The 16,246-nt window shown below is 43.1% G+C and overlaps 1 protein-coding gene and 1 non-coding gene across 3 annotated transcripts in view; one reads left to right on the top strand and one right to left on the bottom strand.

The window, feature by feature from the left end:
* The window catches only part of Immp2l (inner mitochondrial membrane peptidase subunit 2), a 911,968-nt gene that overhangs the window by 591,181 nt on the left and 304,541 nt on the right, over positions 1-16,246 (bottom strand). The gene's annotated exons all lie outside the window — the stretch shown is intronic.
* On the top strand, positions 3,221-3,351 carry LOC116906445. The gene has a single exon (XR_004388703.1). It is a non-coding gene; the product is annotated as a small nucleolar RNA SNORA17 (small nucleolar RNA).

Raw genomic sequence — 16,246 nt, 5'->3', positions numbered from 1 at the left:
ACCTTCCCAAAGGCACACCCACTTGCTTTAAATCTACAAACATCTTATTCTTACACAACCGTGGATTTGGGGGAGGGGGAGGAGAAGGGTACACATTCCTCCAGGCCTCACCTCACTGTGAGTGAACAGCAAAGGTATTTTGGTGCGTCCTTCTTATAAGAGCAGATGCTGCATGCTACAAGTGAAGCCTGCCTCCTCTGTGTCCACCCTGAGAAAACGGCGGTGTGCTTATTTTAATATTCCTCTTTGCCGCCCCACTTAGCTTTCCAGATCAAAGCCACTGAAAGCCAGGCAATTTTACCGCCTTATTATTAGTTCCACAAAGTCAGCATCCAAAGTGCATTTACACCCCTTTTGGGGTATACTGACCCAGTAAGTTGACTCTGATCTGAGGTTTTTAAAGTGAGAATATAGCTCACTCTCATCTCTTAAGCAAGAAAACCATAAAACCGAACAGAATAAAAAGCATGACAAACAATGAGGCTCACTGAGAGAGATTATTTTTCCTTAGGTGTTGTTATTCTTGGGATCCAGATGAGCACACCAAGCAAATGCTGCAAATGAGTACATAAAATAAAATAAAATAAAATAAAATATCAGTAATTTCAACACAACCACTCTTATATTTTTGGTTATGAGCCTAGCCTTTAACAGCTGAGCCATCTCTCCAGCCCAACACAACCATTCTTAAGTTGTATAAAATGTAATTTTTGTTCAAGAAAAACTTTGTAATTTTTTTAAAATCCAAAGGTTTAACACTGGGGCTACAACTCTCTTCTTTGGGAGAGGTTGCATAATGGGAATCTCTCTGCATAACCCCCACCCCCACTCCGCCGACGGAGCCTCCTTACTTAGGATGGGCCATCTGAAGCACACAGTGAGACAATCCCTGCTCTGGGTGGAACTGAACTTAGAGTCTCATCACCAATACTTAGAGGGGATCCTGAGTGTGAGAGCAAAGCAGTTCTGACTATGATCCTGGCCTGACACAATTACATAGCTCAGCCCAATCTCTATCAAGGTAGTCTATATGGGTCGGTTTACTCATGGTGACTAACGGACATCACAGGCTCACAAGAATTGAAGCAATGGACACAGGGCACTCCGTACTGTTTCTGTAACAAAGAAAGAGCTCACTAAATGCTTGACATTGATAGACTGAATTGATGATTGCCACGTATTTCAAATACGGCTTGCACAGTTTAAAAGCAACCATTTGCATTCTACCTGTTGCCCCAGGTCAGAAGAATCCTTAACAAACAAGCACTAGTCTCCATGACCTAACTGTTACATACTCCGCCCCCCTTTATAAAGAAACAATGGCTTCAGAATCCATTGTAAGGTTTCACATCGTCTGTATGACTCAAAGACTCAGAGCAAAACATCTTCTGTGACCTCATCAAATGTGCTGGGATTAAAACAAGAGTCTCTAAGAAGAGGAGAGAAGGTAAACATTTCACTGATACCATCATATTTGATATTTTAATAAGGTAATGATGAAGCAAGAAGGATTTTTGTCTCTCACATGCAGAGCTTATTATTGGTTGGAATTCTAAAATCAAAGCCAGCCCTTAATTAATAACTACTCTGATACTTACTCATTTGATTATGCTCTGGCCCAGAGAACTGACATTTTCCTGGCAGGTTATGAAATGTTTGTTAAAGCTATGAAGACTAATTATGTAAGCCTTCTTTCAGAGGCCCACAAAGGGTGGAGAAGTGCTAGAAAATTAGCTCCCTTCTGCCAAAGGGAGAGGTCTCTAAACAAGTGAGAGTGGAGCTGGATGAATGATACACAAGTGAGTGGTTCACAGTTCACATGAAAGGGAACTGAACACAGAACACAGAAGAAAATGAAAAGCACTCTAGTGCCATCCTTTGGGTCTTTGTAAAAAAAATGTCATTAACATATTTACTCCTTTTTCTTCAATGGGGCTGGCTATAGCTGAAGCTTCCCAGTTGCTAATATGTTATCATTACTCAAATAATTAGACTTACGAGCAATAGATTTTTTTAATTAGCTATCTCAAAGCAAGCACCATTATAATCATCTAATTATCCTGGGAGGCAGCTTATGTACGAAGGCTTGAAACATTCATTACATTACTTCCATGGGTGCCGGCTCCATGTTTATAGTTTAAGACCATTTATGACAGTGTAGTGATGAAACAAAAAAAAGCACAATTTATTAATTTCTTCAGAAATCTGAAAGTAATTTTCATTAATTAAACTTATATTTAAAAATGAATGCGTGGTTTCCACTAATAAAAGTGGCAAAATGCGTATTAATTTTCAATTTATTCACACATAAACAAAGCCTAAAGTATTTCTTAGCCTCGATGCCAAACATTTAGATATATTCAGTCAACAAAACTGCTTAGCTAGGTAAATAATTACCACTTGTCTGAAGATAAGATGCCCTCCTCCCCTGCTAGAACATGGTTAATTCAGCCCCTAAGAGCAAATGTCTTCTTCAAACACACAGCTGGTTAAATGAGACTCTAAAGAGCATATCCACCTGTTTAACAATATACAGCAGGAGTTTAACTATAAAATAACTCCTTTGGTACATTTTCTGATGTGACCTGGATCCACCTCAAAAGCTGACGTCTAAGCACGAGAGAACGGGCACAGATGAACCTGTGTATCAGGAAAAGCCAATGACTAAAGGTTCTGAAGCCCCAGGCCCCATCTTGCCAGGGAGGTGGATAAAGATTAGAAGAGGGAAACAGCAAAGGAAACATGGTTACTTCCAGGCTTTACTCCTAAGTAAATGAGGTCAAGCCACAACAAGTGAAACCAAACAGAAGTTCTATGAAGCATCCGTGAGATGGAGTGACTGCATCTGCAGCAAAAATAAAATAAAACTAAAACCAGAAGAGACTAAAAAAGGAAAGCTGAAAACGAAGATGATGAGATCAGGGCTAGGGGTGTGGATGAATACAGGTTGAAAAACGTTTAGCACATTGTTAGCAGAACAATCCATGGGGTGGGTTGGGGGGTGGGTGGAGAAAAGGAGGTGAAAAAGGAAAATAGAGAGAGGAACCAGGAAGAGTACAGGAGTGGGGGAGAGAAAACAATGTCAGCAGTGGGTCTAGGTCAATCCCACAGAGAGAGGGCTGCAAAGACATGTTTAATACGTAGAAGGCATAAAACATGGCGAGAACTTGTACAAATAGAAGTAGAATGTTCAAACCATGAGATTAAGAAAACTGGAACCCCTGCCCTAGGCGCATCGCAGGCGTGGCTGCTGTGTCACATGTGCACCAAGAGGTAGCAGAGAGGAGAGAGGCTATGTCCACACTCAGTGTTCTGACCTGTGAGCATCTGAATGATCAGTAACCTGACACTCCCTGAAGAAAGCAAGCCTAAAACGACCACTGGTCCAGCACAGCCTCACAGGCCCTCATGGAGGAGAGAGACAGAGGTGAAACAAACCTACCTGGGATTGAGGGACCTCGGCAGGATTTACTCTAAGGCAGAAGGCCCTCACATGGGGGCCTTGAAGAGGCAACTCCAAGATGACTACCAGTCTGGCTCCGTGGGGCCTGCATAGGGAGTTGGCTTCAAATGACCAACAGTCCAGTGCTGTGCAGGCTTAGGCGATAAGACCATGCCCAAAATGACCCCTGCATGGTGCTATCATTCATGGGTGAGGCATAGCACTCCTGAAACCACTCCTAAGAGGAGCGCAGACACCCAGACACCCTGACACCCTGGGGTTACTAGAAGGAACAAGTAAGTGGTGGAGAAATTGAAGAGAAAGAGAAACAGAAGGATATAGGCAGAATGAAGAGAGGCAAAACTGAAGACTCAAGGGTAGTGAGGAACAACCTGACGTGAGTAGCTGATGATGCCACTTGGGATCATGATGCAGTCCTGGTGTATACTACCACTGGGGGCCATGTCTGGGTCTATGGCCCTGCAGCAGCAGGGGCTGTTGCCACCCAAGTCCAGGCTGATGTCCTTGCTTTGGGCTGCAATCTGGGGGAATATTGATGTGTGAGGGCTATGCAGAACTGCCCGCCCCTATCCTGGGAATCATGAAGAGCTGGCCCTGGGGAGTGTGAGAAAAAGAGAGGATCTCACCCCTAGACAGCAACAGTACAGGAAAGAATGACCCCACACATTGCAGGAGTTTTGAGGTAAGCCATCCCTGTGTCAAAGACCTGGTTCTATCACTAGTCTCTGGTGCGGTAGCATAGACAAGAGAGAAATAGTCTCCTCCCTGCTTACCACTCATCACCTGCTGCAGGTGCCCTAGGGTCATGAGAGCAAGAGAGCTGGCCCTGCCCCTCCCCAGCTGCAGCACTTGGGAGAGAGTAGGTCCTTCAGTGATCCTGGGTAGCACAGCAGAGCTGACCCTGATGATGAGGCGCAGGTGAGCAGGTCCCGAAGATATGTGTGTGGGAGAGTTGGCCCTACAACTTGTCGACCATGTGGCTGTGTGGGCAAGGGAGAGGTGCCCTCCCCAACCCTTGCCCCTTGGCACCTACAGCAGGCAAGAGAGTTGTCCCTGCCTCAGACTGGCTGCAGTATTCGGGAGAGCTGGCCCTGCATCTTAGTATAGATAACCCTGTATAGTGGGTTGTGTAGTGAGCTGAGGGTATAACGGGATAGCAGACCCTGCTTCTGTTCTGCTCCATGGTGGTGTCCGTGCTGGTGTGAGTGAGTGATACACTCCCCTCCACTTTGCCCTTAACACCTGCCAGGGTTATCAGAGCAGAAAAGTTGGCCCTGCACCTCACCTGGGCAGCACAGGAGAGCTGACCTTGGTAGCTGCGGCATAGATGAGTGTGAGGTGGCCCTGCCTCTTGTCTGCTGTGCAGTGGTTCAGTGAAAGAGAGATGTTCTTCTCCCCTCCCTTGTCCTTCACCACCAGGGTTATGTTAGTGGGAGAACTGTCCCTCGTCAAGTGCACCACTCAGGAAAGTGGGCCCTGCTCCTGAACTAGCTAGCACGGTAGAGCTAGCCTTGGTCATGGGGGTCGTAGATGAACCAACCTCAAGGACGTGAGAGCAGAAGAACTTCCCCAGCCCCTTGCCTGCTGCAGTACTCAGGAGAGCAGACCAGCACAGTAGTGCTGGGTGGGGATGAGCTGGGGGAGGGCAGGAGACCTTGCCTGGGTGCTGTGAGTGTGGGAGAGCTGGCAGGCTTACAAAGCTTAGATACCTCTGAGGTCCAGATCCAGAGCTTTCAGATCTGCCTACCCCAAAATCTACCCCATTGATGAATTGCTGGAATGGGTAAAAGGCCAAATTCTACTAATACAAAACTGTAGGATCTCCATTACACAGGGCATCACCAGAATATCTAAGAGGAGTCCCAGGAGGTTGCAGTATTGCTAGGGTAGCAGAGGCTTCATAAGACACCAAGGACTGGGGTTGGGGATTTAGCTCAGTGGTAGAGCGCTTGCCTAGCAAGCGTAAGGCCCTGGGTTCGGTCCCCAGCTCGATAGAGAGATGATGGTGGTTTGAATAAAAATGGCCCCATAGACTCACATTTAAATGCTTAGGTGTACTTCTGTTGGAGCAGGTGTGGTCTTGTAGGAGGGACTGTATCACTAGGGGTGGGCTTTAGAGTTCCAAATGCCCAGATTGGAGCCAGATCCAGTGGCTCTCTCTTCCTGCTGTCTGCAGAGTGGGATATAGAACTCGCACCTCCTCTCCTGGACCATGCCTGCCTGCATGTCACCACGCTTCCTGCCATGGTGAGAATGGACTGAACTCCTGAACTGTGAGTCAGTGGGTAAAAGGCCAAATTCTACTAATACAAAACTGTAGGATCTCCATTACACAGGGCATCACCAGAATATCTAAGAGGAGTCCCAGGAGGTTGCAGTATTGCTAGGGTAGCAGAGGCTTCATAAGACACCAAGGACTGGGGTTGGGGATTTAGCTCAGTGGTAGAGCGCTTGCCTAGCAAGCGTAAGGCCCTGGGTTCGGTCCCCAGCTCCGAACAAAAGAAAAAAGAAAAAGAAAAAAAAAGACACCAAGGACTCATTGCAATGAACATTCCAAGCAAAGAAATGTGGACAAAAGGTTAAACTCTGAGACATACTGTGTGGCACACTACAGCTTTCACGATGGTTTCTCCCCTTTGGGGAGGGAATTAAAAGGGTGGGTGGAGGGTGGGTAGGAGGGGAGATGAGTGAGCTTAGGGTGCATGCTATGAAATTCATAAAGAACTAATAAAAGTCAAAAGAAGAAGAAGAAGAAAACTGAAACCCTGGTAAATCTGCTCTCCTCCATTCCACATTATGAACCAACATAGGCTAACGATAGAGAGATGATGGTGGTTTGAATAAAAATGGCCCCATAGACTCACATTTAAATGCTTAGGTGTACTTCTGTTGGAGCAGGTGTGGTCTTGTAGGAGGGACTGTATCACTGGGGGTGGGCTTTAGAGTTCCAAATGCCCAGATTGGAGCCAGATCCAGTGGCTCTCTCTTCCTGCTGTCTGCAGAGTGGGATATAGAACTCGCAGCTCCTCTCCAGGACCATGCTTCCTGCCATGGTGAGAATGGACTGAACTCCTGAACTGTGAGTCAGCCCCATTAAATGCTTTTCCTTTCTAAGAGCTGCCACGGGCCTGGTGTCTTTTCTACAGCAGTGGAAACCACAACTAACAATGACCCAAACCATGTGCATCCTCAGGTTTTATCTCCATCTGCCTGACCACACTCATTCACATTCATTTTCATTCCCAGTCCCCCACTTCCTCCCTCACCGAAACATTACAGTGATGACTTTGAGAACTCGGCATCAGGAAGTTAATTCCACTTCGTAAAATGATATGGCATAAATTTTCCTTTGGAAAGTAAGCAGCTTTTGTTTAATTGTGTTGTTTCTGCCAACATAAAAATACAAAAGTTTAATAAACATGAAGGCAAACAAAATTATGCTAATGGCTCAACTATAATAAAATAAAACTAGTACTCTGGGTGGAGATTGGTTTGAGAAATGAGAACAAGGCTAAAAGTGAAGGAGGAGGCCAGGAGAGGCTCAACAGGATGGTCCTGCCATCATCCTATACCCTTCATCCCTTTGGCCCTGGTTATTGGCCAAGATCCTGCATCCTTCCCGCAGAATTCTTGGGGGCACTACCCTCTGACTTCATGTGTACTGAAAGATTTTCTGTCTCTACACTCAAATCTGCTGAGGACAGAGCCAAATAAAGATCCTTGAGCCTCTGTCCACAGTGACTGCTCCAAATATGGGCCGGAGGATGAAAGTCAATGGACTTTATCCCCCTTGAGATTTTACAAATATTCACTGGGAGAAGGTCACTGTCTTTATTCAGAATGTGCACATGTAGGAGGGAAAAATGCACAGGGGAGCATAGCTGAGAAACAAAGAAGGGTCACTGGGAAGAATGGCAGTGGCACTGGGACTGGGGCACCCGATCCCTTTCCCAAGTCCTCCTCACTCCCCAATTCTGTGCTTTAAGATGCTTAGCTGAACTAGTTTGTTTGGTGTGGGTTTCTGATCTACAAATACCTTCTAAAATGGCTGTATAGAGGTGTGCAAAACGATGCACTCCCAGTTGCTGGGGTCCTGAGAGCCAGGGTTGGAATGGAACAGACCAGAAGAGGAAAGAGAAACCAAGAGAAACTTTGATGCCTGCCATGGCTGTATTGGAACATATTCACTCCTTTCAACTCATCTGAAAACTGGGCATAATTATCTGTGAATACAATCACCATAGGCATTCCATTAACAGCCAACTCATGGCCCAAGGCTAAAAATGACTTCTGACTAGTCAAAAACCTATGGACAAACATTTCCGAAGGGGAAACTAGAAATCATATTTTTAAGGTAAAGTGAATTCTTCAACTTCTTCTCACTTTAGATGTTTTTAAACCTGGGCTTTCTGAAAAACACTATAAAATAGAAGATATTTAGACAAACAAACGAAAAAGTCAAAGTACACAGACTAAGTCGAAAGTTGAAAGGGACTGTGAGGGAAGTGGGGTAGAAGTCAGTGGTGGAGTATGTGCTTAGCCTGTATAGGCCTCTGGGATACAAGTCCTAGTATCAAAGGGGGGAAAGAGACCACTGTCATGAAGGAAAATAATATGTGAAGAGACATCACAAGGCTTTTATACATACACTTTCAGGTTTTTATTATGTGCAAATTGTGTGAGAAAAGGGCATCACATCCCCTGTAGCTGGAGCTGCAGGCAAGTATGTGAGCTGCGGGCTGCCGGTGGTAGGAACCACACTCCACTGCTCTCTAAGAAGAGCATGAGATAACCTGAAAGCCTCGGGCCAACATCAAAGTTTGAATGAAAATAAATACAGGTCCCAAACCTTTACTTCCAGCAACCTGAAAACTCCATTTTTAGGCAAAGCAGTTGTCCTCTTATAGACATTTCTTTCAGGGAGCCACTAAAATCCTAGAGGAAACTAGTCTAAGTGCTTTGAACATTGTTCTATCCCGACTGGGTTAATATCCAAGGGCACATACAGTAGACCACCCAAGTCACTTAGACATCCCTCAGGTAAATACGCTGTGGCTGCTGGATCGCCTTTCTCCCCATGTTTTCTTCTCGCTTTATATACAAGCTGGCATGAAGTGGGAAATGGGCGGTGATTCTAGTAAAGTGTTGATCAGTCTGATGGCCCCTGACAATAGTGTTTATTAAGCACTTCTTAGGTTTCAAGCAGTAGGGAATAATTTTATTTTGAAGAAAGATTTTTTTAAAATGTCATCACCTTTTTCTATTGAATATCCACAATCTACTCCCAAGGTATTTGGTTTGGTTGGTAATTTAGAAACTCCATAGGAAACATGGGACTAGGTGCATTGTGTAAGAACTCACTAAAAATAAAATGAAACCAGTATAATGTAATACTACTCTGCTATTAAAGACAGAGACATCATGAGTTTTGCAGGCAAATGCATGGAACTAGAAAATATCACCCTCTGTGAGGTAACCCAGACCCCAAAGGACATGCATGGTACTCACTGATAAGTGGATATTAGCCAAAAAGTTCAGAATACCTGTAATACAACTCACAACCATATGAAGGCCCAACTGTGGATGCTTCAATCCCACTTAGGAGGAACAAAAGAATCATGGGAGGCAGAGGGAGATAAGGACCTGGGTGGGAGAGAGGACAGGGAGAGAAAAATGAGGGCAAGGTCAGGTATGGGGGGAAAAAGGAGAGAAGCCCAGAGGACCAGGAGAATGAATAGAAATATGCAGCAGTGTGGGATGGGGAATGGGAGCGGTAACTCTATAAAGCCCCAGACATCAAGAATATGAGAGGATCCCAGGACCCAACAGGGATGATCATAGCCAAAATGTCCAACAGAGGGGGAATGGAACCTGAGGAGATCACCTCCAGTAGATAGACCTGGCCCCCAGTTGAGGGATGGGGCCACCCACCCATCTCACAATTTTTGACCCAGAATTGTTCTTGTCAAAAGGAAATGCAGGGATTAAAATGGAGCAGAGACTGAAAGAAAGGCCATCCAGAGACTGCCCCAACTTGGAATCTATCCCATGCACAGGCACTGAAACCAGACACTATTGCTGATGCCATGTTGTGCTGGCAGACAGGAGCATAGCATGGCTGTCCTCTGAGAGTCTCCACCAGCACCTGACTGATAAAGATGCAGATAATCACAGCCAACCATTGGACTGAGCTCAGGAACCCCTATGGCAGAGACAGGGGAAGGACTGAAGGAGCAGAAGAGGATGGCGACTGTACAGGAAGAACAACCATATCAACTAACCAGGCCCCTCACAGTTTCCATAGACTAAACCACCAACCAAAGGGCATACATGGGCTGGTCTGTGGTCCCCATTACATATGCAGCAGAGGACTACCTTGTCTGGCCTCACGCGCTTGGTCCTGTGGAGGCTTGAAACCCCAGAGAAGGGGGATGATAGAAGTGAGGTGGCATTGGGTGGGTAGGTGGCTGTGCACCCTCTTAGAGGCGAAGGCGAGAGGGGATGGGGTGGGGGACTCATGGAGGAGGACCAGGAAGGCAGAAAACATTTGAGATGTAAATAAATAATTGATAAAAAACAAAAAAAAAAACCAGTAGTACTTTTCTTTTCATGATGCCTGTGCATTAATAATTGTTAGAATGTTGACAGCCTGATTGAGCAATAATTTCCCCAAATGTATAAGTAAAGTTTTCAATCTCACTAAATTAAATTAGAGAGCATTGTATGGCCCCTGTACTGTCCAACACTTAAAATCCAGTTAGTAGCAGGCACACTGTCCTTTACTCAGTATATATCTGAGTCATATCCACAGGAGCAGAAACATATTTTGTGAGTAGTGCCTGCTCAAGGAGGGTTGTGGGGGATGGATTATTTATATGCGTTAGGTGGAGACGTCACTGAAAAATACAAATTGCATTCTTCCCCTTAGAAGCACAAACGAAAGGAGAAACAAGTAGAAATTCTGTTAAACCAGGCTTCTTGCATTCCGGCAGGCCGAGCACCGCCGTGAGCTTGGTACTAACTTGCTTGGACGCTTAGGCATCACTTTGCTGCAGTCTTGGATCGCCGTGGTGGTCATGCTCACAGTTAGTGCAAAGTGGTGTAGGTGTCTCCCCTCGGAACATGTCTATCTATCAGTGGGAAAGAAAGGTTCATTTCTTGTGTCACACTTCCTGGAGATGCCCTCGTGTGATCTTCTACCCAAAGCTCAGTGTCTTAATCTAAATTAGCAAGCTGGTAAATCACAGATCTAGACTTGGATTGCAGCCTTCAAACCCTGCCACTGCATCCCTGGTGTGGTCAGTCTGCCTCCTACTTAGAACTACTCAGTACTACTTAGAACTCAGGAGATGGCCCTTGTGTTTGAGAGATACATTTACTGCACACAATAGGCAAAACACTGAAGCCCTCTAGTCTAACTTCCAAGTAACATGCATTCTTCCTTCCCTCCATTTTCTTCTCATTTTCTTCAACAGGAAAGAAAGATTACAATACAAAGCCCTGAACCCTTTGCAAATAGATACACAAAGGAGAAACGTCTGTCAATATTCAGTGATGCCTCAGAAGGAAACCATGGCAAAACACTCCTTCTCACCTTTCTTTAGAACCTCCACGGCTCAAATTCGACTTTCATCCTTCCAAATAGAAACCTGGCACTGGCTCTGACTCAGGATTGTTGAAGTCAGTCTTTTGTTCCTTCTGCATTTCTCTTCTGTAAATGTGCTCATCAACTTGTCAGGCAGCTTGTTAGAATCCTTACTTAATCTTCCCATTCCCTCTCAGCTGAAATTTTCTCCCATCCCTTAATCATTTCCTATCTTGATTACTATAATTTCTCCTTTATTGTCCTCTTGAAATTCATACCAGTTAAGTCATGAGTGGCCAGAATATGCAGCTAAAATAACATTTCCTTCCCAGTGTCTCTCACTCTTTCACAAAAGCATTTGACTGGGTCTTAGACAATTCCCGTTCACCTTCATATCACTGCGGGTGCTGTACTGTAATTACCTTCTCTGTCATGCCACTACGGTGTCACACATCACCAATTTTGTCATCTCACCCTCCTCTCAGGAGTCCCAGGCAGACATTCCTTGAGATGTTCTTTCATGAAGGATATTGTTTCAGATTTTTCCTGTCGAGGTGGAATAACGGGGAAACTGCATGTGTATTTTCTCTCTTCTCTCTGACCAACCTATGTTCCACACCAGCTTTGAAATTTAATCTCTGGGACATAATTTCTAATAAACTGAAATTTATAAGAAAATAGTTTCTCAGACTCTAACAACTTTTGAGCAAATGATGAGACGTTGAATTCTATCATCTAAGGCAATAAAAATGCAAATTTCCTAAAACTATATAATCAAAGGAGGATCATTTCAGGCAATAAACCATTCAACTTCAGAAGGCTTGACTTTATGGCTTCATATCATCGTTCTGAAAACTTTTTATAGGAAAAGTGAGCATATCTGACCAGTGGAGGAACAGACAAAAAGCTGTTTTGTCACTCGGATGCAGATGACTTGCTTTGTATAAATATTTAAAATGAAACCCCACGTGGCAGCCTGGTTTCCTCTTTGTAAGCCAGGCATGGTGGCTTATACTTTAAATCTCAGCATTTGGGAGGCAGAGGCAGGTGGATCTCTGAGTCTGAGACCACCCTGGTCTATAGAGTAAGACCCTGTTTCAAATAATAATTTTTCTGAAAAACATATTATTTAAAACATTCTCCTATGTTCTCTCTCTTTCTCTCTTCTCTCTCTCTCCCTCTCCCTCTCCCTCTCCCCTCCCCCCCCCTCACACACACACACACACTCACACTCACATTTTCCTTTGTGTGGGTACATGTAATAGCTATCAAGGTGAGGAATGTTATTTTCTGCCAACTACAGACAGCCTTTGTTCTAAAGCTAGCTTCCTTTTGATGTTAGGATGGCAGTCTAATGAGACAAAGATCACTTTTGGAAACTTTCAAGGTACAGTAAAGTAGGACCTTCTAAGAGGCACCAGGAACACAACTCCTAATAGTGATTGTATTAACATGAAGTCACCCAACACTTTCCACAATCAGAACAGAAAAGATAGCATTTACCTTAGACAAAATAAACCCATTCCTAGTGTTTAAAACAGACTGCAGAGAGCAGAGATCAAGGGAGATCCTAGTGTAGAGGGAGGAAAGAGGAGCGAGTTAACCAGGGCACAGTGCACTGGTTACCATTTTCGCTGTGCTGCAGTGAGGCACCACCACACCAGACTATCCCCTTTAAAAGTTTCCCCTGTTATAAAGAATAAAATTGGATCTCATATACCATGTATACTCATACTGAAGGCTAGAGAAAAACCACTATGAACAAAAGTGGGAAGAAAAGCTATTAGCAATCACCTTTTCTAAATGTCTCTGAAATTGTAGTTTTAATAAAAACAATTGGATATAACAGTTTTCCGAAGTTACAGCTCTGCCTTGAGCTGGATGGAGCTCAACGTTTATGTGCGCACTTTAATACATAGTAAACCTCAAAGAACTTTTGAGGGCACAGAATTTGAATCCTAAATGCAAATGAAAGCCTTTTCCCTCTTCTTATTCATTGCTATCCTCGTGTGATATTGCGTGTACTGTCTACGATCCTAGTAAGTAATGCCATAGTAGAGCGCAGTTCCAGGCTAAACCCTAAGTCATTGCTCTGCCTCTTAAACAGCCAGGCCTGGGAACACATTATAGGTCAGACCAAGTCCTGCGCCCAGGTTTACAAGCTATTCAATCCTTATAAATGTCACATTTCTTAGGAAAATAAACATCTTCCCAGAATGGGGTTCAAATCAAGAAGGCCTGTGCTTCTGCTACAGGATGATATATTTGCTATATAGATAGAGAGATAGAGGTGCAAACTTACGACATATTTTTATAAGTTCAATGTTAAAGAGAGCTGTACCGAGAGGCTACTGAGAAATGTTTTTAAATGCTCTTTGTATGGCCGTAAACAGAACCACAGAAGTGTCCCAGGACATCTGCTCAAGCAGGAGCTGAGACACTCTCATTAGTCCAGCATAATCTCTACTCCCTGAAGATCTTCTATTAACCTACGCAAAGCATTGGAGATTCGAAGGGCTCTCAGCTACTGGCGCAGTGGTTTCTGATAAACTATTTCAGGAAGACTAGTTGTTAGGCCAATGTGCCAATGTATATATGTCAGTGTTGCTCCCTGAGGTTGCAATGATGATGAAAATTATTTTGTTGTGAATGATTCTGAAAACTGGGTATTGACAAAAATCAGTTACTGAAGTGTAATATGTCTTGGAAACAGAAAAGGTGTCTCTTCTAATACAAAAGAATAATGTTTTAAATCCCAGATTCTGTTTAAAATTTAAAACTAATAAAATATGAATGCTTCTACAACCTAAACTAGCTACACAAATTAAAGACATTTATGTTGAGCTAATAAAACTAGCATGTGTGGGGCAGAGTGGACATGAGACTACTGAAGGGAACGGTGAGTGTCTGGCAAGAGAGGAAAATGCCATGTTGCTGACTTCCTAACTCAACTACTGGTATATACTTGATTACTCATCTGAGAACCATTACAAACCTTTTCCAATTTCTCTACTTTGAAATGTCAGACAACTGAAAAACTTTAATCTGAAATACTGTCCAAGCCACAATAAAATCCCAATATCTTTCACAAATATATTTAAGGTATTTTGTGTTAATTAGCTAGAAGGTGTGGAGGCAGGGCCCAGGACCCTCTCTAAATTTCAAATAAATGCCTTCTGCATCATAAGTTGCTTTTAAAGGTATAGTTTTGCCAGTCCAAAGTTGTAAATAGAGTCAACACTAAAATTAACCAGGTACTATCAAGAATTATTATAGATTGTATATATAAGAGACACTCTAGTCTTACATAGTCTATTAAGATTTCATAAGCTATCTTCTCTTATAAAACAATGAAATCGCTTGCAATATGTTTACATTTTACCTTAGTTATCAATATTCTATGTTGAAAACCAGTGTCTGCTTGAATTATGCTCAACTGTAATAAATATCACCAAAATTTTACTGCTTATAACAAAAACCAATTATGGTCAAGTCTTTAGTGGAGTTAAACAAAGTATGAATATTAACCAACTGCGTTACTCTTCAGGAATTAGAGGCTGATTCAGCCAGTGAAAATAACACTTTCATGTATTTTCTCACAAGTCAATAATGCCTAAGAAGGAAGAAATTCCATATAATAAATCTGAAATCTAACTCTTAAACTATGGTTTCCAGCATATGATGGAGTTTTGGCTCCTTCTAAAGAATATCAGTACATATCTATTATACCTTCCCAGCCAGTCCTATCGCACCACATGTCTTCCTATCAGGCTAAAGCAGAACAGGAATACAAGGGAAATTCCTCTTCACATTAGAAGTGAGCTTCTATTCATAATTTATGTTACATGTATTACAACTTACATAAAGCTAAATTTTGCTTTGCATATTAGTTAGACTAAAAACACTGGCGTAGGGATTTAGAACAAATGTTAGAGTAAATTCCACAATATGAATAAGCAAGCTGGAGATCTAGTGAAGCAGTTCGGTAGTTCGAAAGCCCTGGGAGGGAACAAGGTTGTGGTGGAGATGCTAATCAGAATCTAACGCCTGAGAACGAGGAGGATCCTGAGAGGAGAAGGCTCATGTTTCTACTACATGGCAGAGGGAAAGAGTCTCTTCCTTTTGCTCTCTTCAGGCCCTCAGAGATTAGATCATGTCTAGTCACACTCAGATGGGTCATTTGGTGTCTAAACTCAAACAAACACCTCATCCAGGAAAAGCCTCGCTGACGCACGTAAAAAAGAATGTTCAACCAGGTAACTGAGTAAAACAAGTTGACACAAAGTTTAACCAATACCAATATATGACCAAATATTGTTCCAGAACCAAAGCAAATGTAACAAAATGACTAAAACTTCAGACATAGTGCCATAGAAGATAAAGAAGTCTATTCCACCGCTGCAAGCCACGTTGCACTGGAGACTGTGGTCACGTGCCATAAGAGTATTAAATAACATCAAAGCTGTGTGACTTTGAAAGCAGTACTCTTATCTATAGATGTTATGACAGACCAAAAGGAAAATTCTAGTATAATCTATAGCAAAATGTTAGGGGAAAAGACTTCAAAGAGCAGCACATTTCAAGATCAGTCAATGACAATCACAGAAATAATTTCTGGAAGTAATTTCTTTTTTTTAACAAAAAAGAATCTATACACAACAGATACAATAAAAATATGTTGCCAAGGAATATACAGGTAAACACATTATGGAAAAATATAAAACATTACCTGTACACAGTTGTGCGGTATTCACCAATACAAACCTGTGCCATAGAGACAGCAAATTTGAGGGGTTACAATGTAAAATGAATACAAATAAGGGGAGCTCACATCAGCCGAAAATCATCTCTGAAATTGATAGGCAGAGTAAGAATCCTGGAGTGACCCAGACGGTTTTATAGTACAATGTGCAGCACGTGAAGTGTTGTTCTATTAAACACTGGAACTACCATTATTAAGGTGGTTTGACACTAGAGCAGAGGCTGACAGCTAGAGTAACCAGTCAAATGGAAGAGAAAATACCTTCAGTGACATGGACAGCGGACGAACAGAGGTGGGTAAAGGAGAGTGGAACTCAATCCCCACTTCACGTCAGTACAATGCATGCTCTCTGCCTCCTTCTACAGCTCAGCGCATCTGAGGTTTGACTTAATGCCATGTAAACTCCAGATTCATTGGCTTAAATATCGAAAGCAAA

The sequence above is a fragment of the Rattus rattus genome, chromosome 7, assembly GCF_011064425.1.
Source record: "Rattus rattus isolate New Zealand chromosome 7, Rrattus_CSIRO_v1, whole genome shotgun sequence".
Lineage (NCBI taxonomy): Eukaryota > Metazoa > Chordata > Mammalia > Rodentia > Muridae > Rattus > Rattus rattus.
The sequence above is the reverse complement of the archived record's forward strand: the minus strand, read 5'-3'. Positions and strand labels throughout refer to the sequence as shown.